The sequence below is a fragment of the Mesocricetus auratus genome, unplaced genomic scaffold, assembly GCF_017639785.1.
Source record: "Mesocricetus auratus isolate SY011 unplaced genomic scaffold, BCM_Maur_2.0 Super-Scaffold_6731, whole genome shotgun sequence".
Classification (NCBI taxonomy): domain Eukaryota; kingdom Metazoa; phylum Chordata; class Mammalia; order Rodentia; family Cricetidae; genus Mesocricetus; species Mesocricetus auratus.
Window position 1 is genome coordinate 5,238,076 of NW_024429185.1, and position 11,385 is coordinate 5,249,460.

General features: G+C 42.1%; 1 long non-coding RNA gene across 1 annotated transcript in view; it reads left to right on the forward strand.

Annotated features, from left to right (window-relative positions):
* The first annotated feature begins 3,172 nt into the window (after positions 1-3,172).
* LOC121139168 overlaps positions 3,173-11,385 on the forward strand; it is a 21,323-nt gene continuing 13,110 nt past the window's right edge. Inside the window, exon 1 of the long non-coding RNA XR_005876010.1 lies at positions 3,173-3,299. This is a non-coding gene — a long non-coding RNA (uncharacterized LOC121139168). The remainder of the gene's footprint in view (positions 3,300-11,385) is intronic.

Below are 11,385 nucleotides of genomic sequence, written 5' to 3' on the forward strand. Positions count from 1 at the left end.
GAATCCAGTTGCCTAGCTAAAACTTGAGGGTTATCCTTTCAGAAGGAAGAAGAGGGGATCAGACCTATAGCTGTTGAGGATGCAGTTACTTCCTTCTTTAAAGATGCAATACTTAATTTTTTTAACATCTTGTTTTTCAGCAACCAGTACACAAAGAAAGTGGGAAAAAATGACCACATATACTTCAATAAGCAATTCAACTTCTTAACCTAACATTTCCTTGGTCTCTTTCATGGTACTTATTCAAGTGTCCTTTTCTTGGTAGGACTCTTCTATACTTATATTAATAGAATTAAAATATTTTTAAAGTTCTGTAAAATATTTGTGATACTAGCTGGTTGTCGTTGTACATACTTTAGTTCCCAGCAGTTAGAAAGCTACGATAAAAATATTTCCAATTCAAGAAAAACCTGTGCTATGAAGCAAACACCTTGTTTCAAAACAAACAAACACAAGTCCTAATTTCTATGAATGTAGGGTTTCATCTCAGAAAGTTTTCATATGGTTCTTCTATTTTCTTGATACTAGTTTTGACAGTGTTGACAAAATTAATGAAAACAGACAAACAAAGCAGAAACTGGGCCTGTGGAGAAGGCTCGGTGGTTTAAGGCACCTGCTGCAAACCCTGATGACCTAAGTTAGCCCCTCCAGACCCACACGTTGGAAAGAAAGAATCAGCTCCCATAAATTGTCCTCTGATCTCCACATGTCTACTAAGGCATGTGTACCCACACTCATACAAAATAAATGATTAAACATAGACAAAAGCAGAAACATAATTTTCGATTCCAAAATTTTCTCTTTTGTCACTTGAAAGTAAGACATGTTTATTTGGTTGGCTTATTTAGAGTAGGAAAGTCACAACACCAGGAGGTAGGTAGTGTACCATGCTGATGCCCAAGATGACCTTAGGCAGTAATTGAATCTATTCCTTCATTTAATTGGTAGAAGAAAAGCTCACATCACCAATGAAACTATATGAATAGATCCCTCACAGCTAGTTAAGACTGGATTAAGACCCAGATTTTTCTGGCGTTGGTGAGGTTTCTCCTTCCCAATCATTGACTTGGGACAGTGTTTATCTCATCACTGATCTGATCCTTGGCGTTAGATGTTTCAAGTAGTACCCCTGTGTCTTCCAAGTTAGATGAAAAAGAAGTAAGTGCATTGAAAAACAATGCCAGCAGCAAGCAGTTGTTGAAGGTATTTCTTGAATCATACTTTGGAATGTCTGTCAAAGCAAAAGAAGAACACATGATACCACTGGGCTGCCACATCCACCTTCTCTCATGCTTAGGGACTATTTGTTCCTTCTTTGCCAAATTCCATTCCTACTGCCCAGCTCCCGGCACCCTTGATCATATCAAACTCGTGGAAATCTATTTTTGTCAATAGCTTGCACATACAAACAAAAAGAAAAATCAGACACCAAAGACACAACCCTATCTTTTGAATTCTTTTTTTGTAGTTTGATATGAAATATATCTATATCATATATTTTTTGATATTATGCAATGTATTTTACTTTTGCTTTTATTCTTCTAGTTTCTTTGAAGACAATTAAATATAAAGCCTAGACAAATAATAATTTAATAATAATGATAATAAATAATAATTTAATCCATGACTGGATTAAAGGGACACTTAACATGCCCCCATGTTTGCCTCAGTGTTTTTTTTAAGACTATGACATTACAGATATCTGACAAAACTTCAAGTTGTTCTTCATTCCTCCCAGTTTCTCTGTTTTCTTCTCTCCCCATCTCCATCCTTCCTAGAAGTCACTGCTATTAGCATCCGAATATAATGACTTAAAATTTGGATCGTTCATTTATCTAATCTACTAAGTCATATAAAGTATTGTTTTGCAGGTTTGAAATGACATTATACTAGTGTATGCTGTTTGAGAGCAACTTGGGAAGAAGATGATTAGTTTCTTCTTACAGTTTATAATTTACCATCCAGAAACCCCAGGGCAGGAAACCGAGGCAAGAACCTGGAGACAGGGACTGATACAGATGCTGTGAAGGAAGGAGCATTGCTTACTGAGTTGCTCCTCATGGCTTTCTCAGCCTACTTTCATATATCACCAACTACCTAGGGATGACACCACCCGCAGTGGACTGGGTCTTCCCACATCAATCACTAATTTAAGAAAATGTAGGGCTGGAAAGATGGCTCAGAGGTTAAGAGTACTGGCTGCTCTTCCAGAGGTCCTGAGTTCGATTCCTAGTAACTACATGGTGGCTTACAACCATCTGTAATGAGATCTAGCACCCTTTTACGGCCTGCAGGCATACATGTAGGCATAACACTGTATACATAAAAAAATAAATCTTTAAAAAAAGAAGTTTAAAAGAAAGAGAAAATGTCCCACAAGCTTAACTACAGGCCAATCTTTTCAAAATATTTACTTGTTTATTTATTATGTAGGGTGTGCATGTGTGTCTGCACCCCAGAAAAAGGCACCAGATCTCATCATAGATGATTGTGAGCCCACATCAATCACTAATTTAAGAAAATGTCCCACAAGCTTACCTACAGGCCAATCTGTTTTTAAAGATTTATCTATTTATTTATTATGTAGGGTCTGCATGTATGTCTGCACCCCAGAAAAGGGCACTAGATCTCATCATAGATGGTTGTAAGCCACTATGTAGTTGCTGGGACTTAAACTCAGGACCTCTAGAAGACCTCAGAGATCATTCTGACTCTGCCACCCCAGTGCGGAGACTAAAGAAAGGCATGCACAACACACTTGGCGTGTGTTTATGTTTTGATGTTGACTTAGGTGTTATAGTATAGTTTATATTTCCTTTACTTAGAATGTTTTCTATATAAAAATTCCAGTGTGTCAGAATGGTAAAATTTGTTATATGTGATCATATTTTAAGTGATCTTTTCATACAGATTTAACCTAGGCTGTGGTACTAAAGTTTCAGCTTTTCTACATCTTCTTTGAGACTAGTAGCATTGAATTTCTTTATTTTATAAATATTCTCATTTTTAAAAAATATGTGGTAGTTTGAATGTATTTTACCCTCATTAGCTCATAGAGAGTGGCATTATTTGGAGGTGTGACCTTATTAGAGTAGGTGTAGCCTTGTTGGAGGAAGTGTGTCACTGTGGGGGTGGGCTTTGAGGTCTCATACATACTCAAGCCACACCCAGTGTCTCAGACCATTTCCTGTTGCTTAGGGATCAAGATTTAAGAACTGTCAGCTCCTTCTCCAGCACCATGTCTGCCTGCGTGCTGTTTTTCTTCCTGCCATGATGGTAATAGAGTAAACTCCTGAACTGTAAGTGAGCCACCCCAATTAAATGTTTCCCTTTGTAAGAGTTGCCATGGTCGTGGTGGGGGTGTCTTCATAGCAATAGAAACCCTGACAAAGACAAATTCTTTATTTGTCTTTTGTTTTGTGTGGATGTGTGTGTGGTTGCGTGATGCATGCGGAATCCTGCAGTAGAGGGCATCAGAGCCCCTGGAACTGGAGTTACAGATGGTTGTGAGCTGCCATGTGGGTGCTGGGAACTGAATCCCAGTCCTCTAGAAGAGCAGTCACTCTTCCCAAACCTCAGTTATCTCTCCTGCCATCCATCAGAACTATTAATCTTTGACATGGTAGGTATGTAGGTAGTTCATTGTAGTGTATGTGAGTGTATATATAACATGTGCATGTATGTGTGCATGCAAGTGGAAGCCAGAGGCCGATGCAGTGTCTTCCTCAACTATTTCTCCACTTTATATATTTTAAATCTTTCTTTTCCAGTGTTCCCAGCCATTTTGGTCTCCTCTATGAGGATTCTCTATTTAGTTCTGTACCCCACTTTTTAATTGGATCCTTTGGTGTTTTGGAGACTTGCTTCTTGAGTTCTTTGTAAATTTTGGAGATCAGCCCTTTGTCAGATGGGGGGTTAGTGAATATCTTTTCCCAATCTGTGGGTTGCCTTTTTGTCTTGCTGACTGTGCCCTTTGTCTTACAGAAGCTTCTCAGTTTCGGGAGGTCCCATTTATTAATTGTCGATCTCAGTGTTTGTGCTACTGGAGTTATATTCAGGAAGCGGTCTCCTGTACCAGTTCGTTCAAGGATGCCTCCCATTTTCTCTTCTAAAAGGTTCAGTGTGGCTGGATTTATGTTGAGGTCTTTGATCCATTTGGACTTAAGTTTTGTGCCTGGCCATAGACATGGATCTATGCGCATTCTTCTACATGCCACCATCCAGTTATGCCAGCACCATTTGTTGAAGATGATTTCTTTTTTCATTGTATATTTTTAGCTTCTTTGTCAAAAATCAGACGTTCATACATGCATGGGTTAATATGAGGGTGTTCAGTTCGATTCCATTGGTCCACCTGTCTATTTTCGTGCCAGTACCAAACTGTTTTTCCTGTTTTTAGGTTTTCAAGACATGGTTCCTGTGTGTAGTCTTGGCTGTTCTAGAACTAACTCCATAGAGCAGACAGGCTTCAAACTCACAGAAATGCCCCTGCCTCCAAAGTGATGGGATAAAGGCATGTGCCACCATTGTCCATCTTATTTTTGAATCTTTTACAAATGATTTTTTTTTTGTTTTTTGTTGTTGTTGCTTCTGTTTTTCAAGACAGGGTTTCTCTGTATTGTTTTGGAGGCTGTCCTAGAACTGTCTCTGTAGACCAGGCTAGCCTTGAACTCACAGAGATCTGCCTGCTTCTGCCTCCCAAGTGCTGGGATTAAAGGTGTGTGCCACCAACACCCACAGTACAAATGATTTTAAAACTGTTTTTATTTATATGTGTCTGAATGAATGAATGGGACAAGTGTGTGGGTTTCAGCAGAGGTCAGAAGAGGGCATTGGATCTCCCAAAACTGGAGTTACAGGAGGTTGTGAGCAACTTGACATGGAAGCTGGGAACTGAATCTTTGGTCCTCTGGAAAAGCAATAATCTCTCTTAACAACTGAGCCATCCCTTTAGCCCTCTGTGGCTGTTTGTACATGTAGTCATTGCCTCTTCCCAGCTGGATCTATGTGAAAATGTCTTTCCAACATGCTTTTTGGTTATCTTCCTCTAAGAAAACTTCAGTCTTCAAAGAACACTGAGTCTGCGGTCAGGGCTCTTACTCCTGATGGACTAACAGCATTGATATCAGAGCTAATCTCCAAGACCCTAGGGCAGGTATACCTGGGGCTTAGAGACTTGGAGAAGATTATGAGGGAGTTAGAAGACACACACTTGCCTAGTGAGCATGGATGCCTTTGGGCAACAGCAAAAATTATTAGTGGCTACTTTGAATGAATTTAACTATTATTTTATTAGTGTTGTAAGTTTTAAAACTTAGTTCTCTTTAAACCTAGTTGAAATTATGCTTTAAGTTTGTTTCATTGTTCTATTTATAAATGCAATAAATTTTTTTTTTGGTTTTTCGAGACAGGGTTTCTCTGTAGCTTTGGAGGCTGTCCTGGAACTCACTTTGTAGACCAGGCTGGCCTCGAACTCACAGAGATCCACCTGCCTCTGCCTCCCGAGTGCTGGGATTAAAGGCGTGCGCCACCACCGCCCGGCGAAATGCAATAAATTTTAACAGTCACTTTCCAGGCAGGTTTTGGTTACCATCTGATTAACTGTCACAGAGCCAATTCCAAATAAACACACACACAAACACACACACACACACACACACACACACACACACACACACTATATTTGAGGCAGTGTTTCATTTAGCCCAAGTGGTTTCAAACTTGCTGACTTAACTATATTTTTACAAACATTTTGGCTTGATGTTTTGGGTAATATACTTGATTTCTTTTATTAATATAAACACAGCTCTTGCTCCAGTAGGAATAAGAGAGCATTTATTCTGAGCCAAACATAAGGAAGCATTCCTAAGAACATGAATTCGTGACCCTGAATGACACGTTGCACCGTGGAAGTGGTGATGCAGACTTTTATAGTCTTAGGACAGTCATAGATAAGAACATCCACAAATACATTAGTGGGGACATCAGGTAGGTGGGTTCCAGAAAACTGGAAATCCTGGATGAAGATTTGAAAAAGTGCTAGTAAAAATGATCAGTGACTTCAGAGAGTATACAGCAAAGTAGATTAACTCAATCCAGGACTTGGAGAGGAAAGTCAGAGTGACTGGTCCCCAGACCTCAGCACTACTGATACAATGATGGAGTACCATTCAGGCCTTGAAACCCAGCATGTAACACTCTGCCAAAAGAAGAACAGAGACCTAATCCATCAACGTTCTTAATTCTGGGAAATCCCTAAACATACCGACCTTGCTTTCTAGCTTCTGTAGTTCTACTTTGGCTAACTGTTTTTGCTAACTGGGGTGTGTCAACTCAGGATGTGTTTTTGTTTTTGTTTTTGTTTTTTTGCTTAAAAGCCCACCCTAAGAGAGGCTTAGAAGTGCACTTGGGTCCCAAACACCCGGTGTAGTTATTGACTGGCTGATAAAGACTTTCCATTGTTTTGAACCCGTGTCCAAGTGGTCTTCTCTGGTAAATATGCTGCAACATCAGTACATAGAAGGAAAGTTCAGTCAGGGCTTTTTATATGGCGAAAGAGAGGGATCAGCAAGAGGAAGGCTGGGATGGGTTGGAGGAAGAGGAAGAAAAAAACATAATTGTATATGTATATAAAATTTCCATAGTGATACCCACTACCTTGTCTGCTATACTAAAAACGAAATTTTTAAAAGTGAGAAGAATACCTATAAAACTTTATTACATTACAATAAAAGGGAAAGGACAAAGGGGGAGCTGAGGGCACATTGGGGGAGTGGGAGACGATTGTTCTGGTGGATGGATGTGACCAAGATGCAATTTTTACAAGTATGAAGCTGTTGAAGAATTAATAAAAGATAATCTGTTAAAATACCAAAACTGACAAATGCTGGGAGAAACGGCACATGCCTTTAATCTCAGCACTCAGGAGGCAGAACCAGATGGATCTCTGAGTTTTGAGGCCAGTCTGGTCTACATAGTGAGTTCCAGAACAGCCAGAGCAACATCCTTGAGATGACTATCACAAACAAACAAACAAACAAACAAACACCTCCATTCCATTTAAACATGATTACAGGTTATTTTCCCCACCCCATTTCCTAAATAAACTGAATGGGAACTACATATGAATTAGCTATAAACATAGGATATATTTGCAGATAAAATATTTACTGTAGATTGAGAACATACTCTCATGTTTTTATTTGGGGTTATGTTGGGATTCCTACCTATGGGATAGAAAGGCTTTCACAGATCCTAAAAGGTTTTGGGAAAGTGACCAGCTTTCTTTAAACAGAGCCCATGTCCACTTGGTACTGAAGTCATGGTTTCTTGGATCATCATATTTCCTTCCTCTCCATTACAATCATATCTGAGTGATCCCGGGAGGATTTAGTGCTGTTCATAGGATTTAGTCTCATATCTAGGACTGTAGAAAATGTATCACACACAGGTGACGTATTTCCTGCTCTCTCTGCTGCTGGTGGGCACCAGAAGGGGTAAGATGAGAACCTGTGCCTTTGAACCCCAACCCATTTCCCCTTATAGCTCTTTGCAGAGTTCATTTCACTTGTATGTTGAAAATCATCCCGGTGGGAGGAGAAATATGAGATGTAGTTACGCTGTTCTGCTGGATATGGCTCCACCGGTAGGTGAAGAATTACCCTTAGATTGGTGCTTTGGGAAGCTGGAGAACACTAAGAATGACGCCATGAGGAGCCGAGCAAAGCGGTGGGTCACCAACAACAATTGACAGCCAACCCCACCCAACCCCACTTCATACTGATCTCTTGGGCTAGCTCTCCTTCTAATGCACATCCTGGATGAGGTTCAAAGGTCAAGTTTGGAGTGGAGGAGCCAGAGTCCTTTCCTGAGTTTGGAATCTGGATGTTAGATGTGAGCTTTGTTGTTGTGTCTGGAAAGGAGGTCTCCCTTCCAGACAATTCCAATTCCCAGAAGCAGGTCTGCCTTTGGTCACTTTCACAACCCACATCGGTAAGTGACCTCCCTGGGGGCGTTGCAATTCAGCTGCCTTGGCTTTGAGAAACTAGAGCTGACATCCTGTTTGCCTGTGTTCATGGCAGAAGTTGGTGTCAAGTTTTCGTTCCACCAATCTCTTTATTGCAGAACCATTTATATTTTTAAGGTACCTCCAAACCCCTTTGTTACTAGGCAAAGAATCATTTGTTAAGTTGAGAAATAACAAGTTCCACAGCAACTGAACAATATTTATTTTCCCCAAGGCACTTTTACCTCATAAGCCATAACCTGAACTGCTGGTAGCAGGGAGGGGTCCATATTGTCCTCAAAAGTCTGAGAGGCTACAGAAGTCCACACCCACCCAGCCAAGGGAAGTCTTATATAGAGTTCTGAAGCAAGAATAGAGTGTGCACTTGGGACTAGAAGACTCAGAAAAAAATCAAGCCAAGGGGCAGGGAAATAGGAAACACTCCTTTCAGAGAATTTAACAGTAAATTAGAGTCTTTGCCTCTTCAGTATTTTGATAGGGAATGTGCACTTGGGACTAGAAGACTCAGAAAAAAAATCAAGCCAAGGGGCAGGGAAGTAGGAAACACTCCTTCCAGAGAATCTAACAGTAAATTAAAGCCATTGCCTCTTCAGTATTTTGACAGGCAAAGCACCAGGAAGTCAATCCACCTTGCCTTCCTGTTCCTGTCTGCCAAGTTTGCCTTTACTTCTTTCTCTCTTTCCAAAAACAGCCCAGCAGTTTCTCCCACTCATGCAGTGAGGGTTGGGATTTACCTCTAGACACATCTGGAGATGATTTAGAGTCCATTCTAAATGCACCTGCACCTAGACAGGCTTCCCTGGGCTAAGCTCTGTGATGACTCCCTGTCTTCAGTATGCCCACTACCTGAAGGCTGTGGTGTCCAGTGGTGCCTCAGTGGTGCCCAGCCCCCACCCAACCCCAGATATGAGAGCAGGCCAGCCCATCCCTGTGGCCCCCACAGTGACCTGACGCCCTTCTCACTGTTGGTGGCCTGGAGTAACCTCTGTGTGTTTGGCTAACACAGATTAGATAGAGAAGAGCACATGAAGCAACAGTCCCGGAACAGCATGGTCCAGTGACCTAGTATCCCAGCCCTGACCAAGACCAACAGTGCGGAACACTTTACCACTACTACTTGTCCTAACTCCAGTCCCTTCTGCCCTAATTACTGCAGACTCAGCAGAGGCAAACCACAGCTGGCCATCCATGGTTTCTGCTGCAGTGATGCTCATGTAATCAAAACCAACTGTTGCCGACTCCCTTCTCCCAGATAAATCAGTGCCAAAGCCTGCAACGCTTCCCTCCCTGCACCGTTCCCTGGCTCTAATCTTTTCCAGTACAGGTATCTCATGTGGGGACTGAAAAAAAATCAATGCTTCCTGTTGCTTCTAATTGGATACAACTTAAACTTATTTTCATTTACCTGAAAAAACAATTCACGCATGTACTCCAAACTCAAGTTACACGAGGGGATGCACTGAAAAGATGCTCTCCTTTCTCCACGCCTGTCCTTTAATAACAGGAGCCCTCTCCAGCACGCACTTCTGGCCAGAGGGCTCTACAATCTGAGAGTTCTAGTTGGAACAGCCATTGCATTTTAAAATATGCATAGTTCTTTGAGCTTCCGCAGACAAATGAGACCATCATCTTTCTGTGTTTGTTCTTTTTCATGTAACACGGAGACATGCAGATTCATTCATGCTGACACACATGATAGGACTGTCTCCTTTTTATGACTGAATAGCATTTCACTGGACACACACACACACACACACAAATCATATTTACTTTATCCATTTTGCCACCGATGAACACTAAAGTTGATCCATTGTGAACAGTTGACAGTATTTTAGTAAACTTTTGTTTATTAAAACTATTTTTAATAAACCATTGTGAACAACGTTTTCATGAACATGGGAGTGTTTATTAGACATACTGTTTTCATCTCCTTTGGACATATGCCACACAGATGAATTGCTGAGGCAAATGACTGTCTGTTGCTGTTCTGAATGGGAGGACTAACTTGTATTCCCATCAGTAGTGTGTAAGCTTTCCCTTTCCCCAAAATCCTCACTCAAACCTACTGTCTGTGTGTGGTGTGATGTGGTGTGTCTACTGTCTGTGTGTGGTGTGATGTGGTGTGTCTACTGTCTGTGTGTGGTGTGTGTGGTGTGTCTACTGTCTGTGTGTGGTGTGATGTGGTGTGTCTACTGTCTGTGTGTGGTGTGTGTGGTGTGTCTACTGTCTGTGTGTGGTGTGTGTGGTGTGCCGTGTCTGTGTGTGGTGTGTGTGGTGTGTCTACTGTCTGTGTGTGGTGTGTGTGGTGTGTCTACTGTCTGTGTGTGGTGTGATGTGGTGTGTCTACTGTCTGTGTGTGGTGTGTGTGGTGTGTCTACTGTCTGTGTGTGGTGTGATGTGGTGTGTCTACTGTCTGTGTGTGGTGTGGTGTGGTGTGTCTACTGTCTGTGTGTGGTGTGATGTGGTGTGTCTACTGTCTGTGTGTGGTGTGTGTGGTGTGTCTACTGTCTGTGTGTGGTGTGTGTGGTGTGTCGTGTCTGTGTGTGGTGTGATGTGGTGTGTCTACTGTCTGTGTGTGGTGTGTGTGGTGTGTCTACTGTCTGTGTGTGGTGTGTCTACTGTCTGTGTGTGGTGTGTCTACTGTCTGTGTGTGGTGTGTGTGGTGTGTCTACTGTCTGTGTATGGTGTGATGTGGTGTGTCTACTGTCTGTGTGTGGTGTGTGTGGTGTGTCTACTGTCTGTGTGTGGTGTGTGTGGTGTGTCTACTGTCTGTGTGTGGTGTGTCTACTGTCTGTGTGTGGTGTGTCTACTGTCTGTGTGTGGTGTGTGTGGTGTGTCGTGTCTGTGTGTGGTGTGATGTGGTGTGTCTACTGTCTGTGTGTGGTGTGTGTGGTGTGTCTACTGTCTGTGTGTGGTGTGATGTGGTGTGTCTACTGTCTGTGTGTGGTGTGTCTACTGTCTGTGTGTGGTGTGTGTGGTGTGTCTACTGTCTGTGTATGGTGTGATGTGGTGTGTCTACTGTCTGTGTGTGGTGTGTGTGGTGTGTCTACTGTCTGTGTGTGGTGTGTGTGGTGTGTCTACTGTCTGTGTGTGGTGTGTGTGGTGTGTCTACTGTCTGTGTGTGGTGTGATGTGGTGTGTCTACTGTCTGTGTGTGGTGTGTGTGGTGTGTCTACTGTCTGTGTGTGGTGTGTGTGGTGTGTCTACTGTCTGTGTGTGGTGTGTGTGGTGTGTCTACTGTCTGTGTATGGTGTGATATGGTGTGTCTACTATCTGTGTGTGGTGTGTGTGGTGTGCCGTGTCTGTGTGTGGTGTGATGTAGTGTGTCTACTGTCTGTGTGTGGTGTGTGTGGTGTGTCT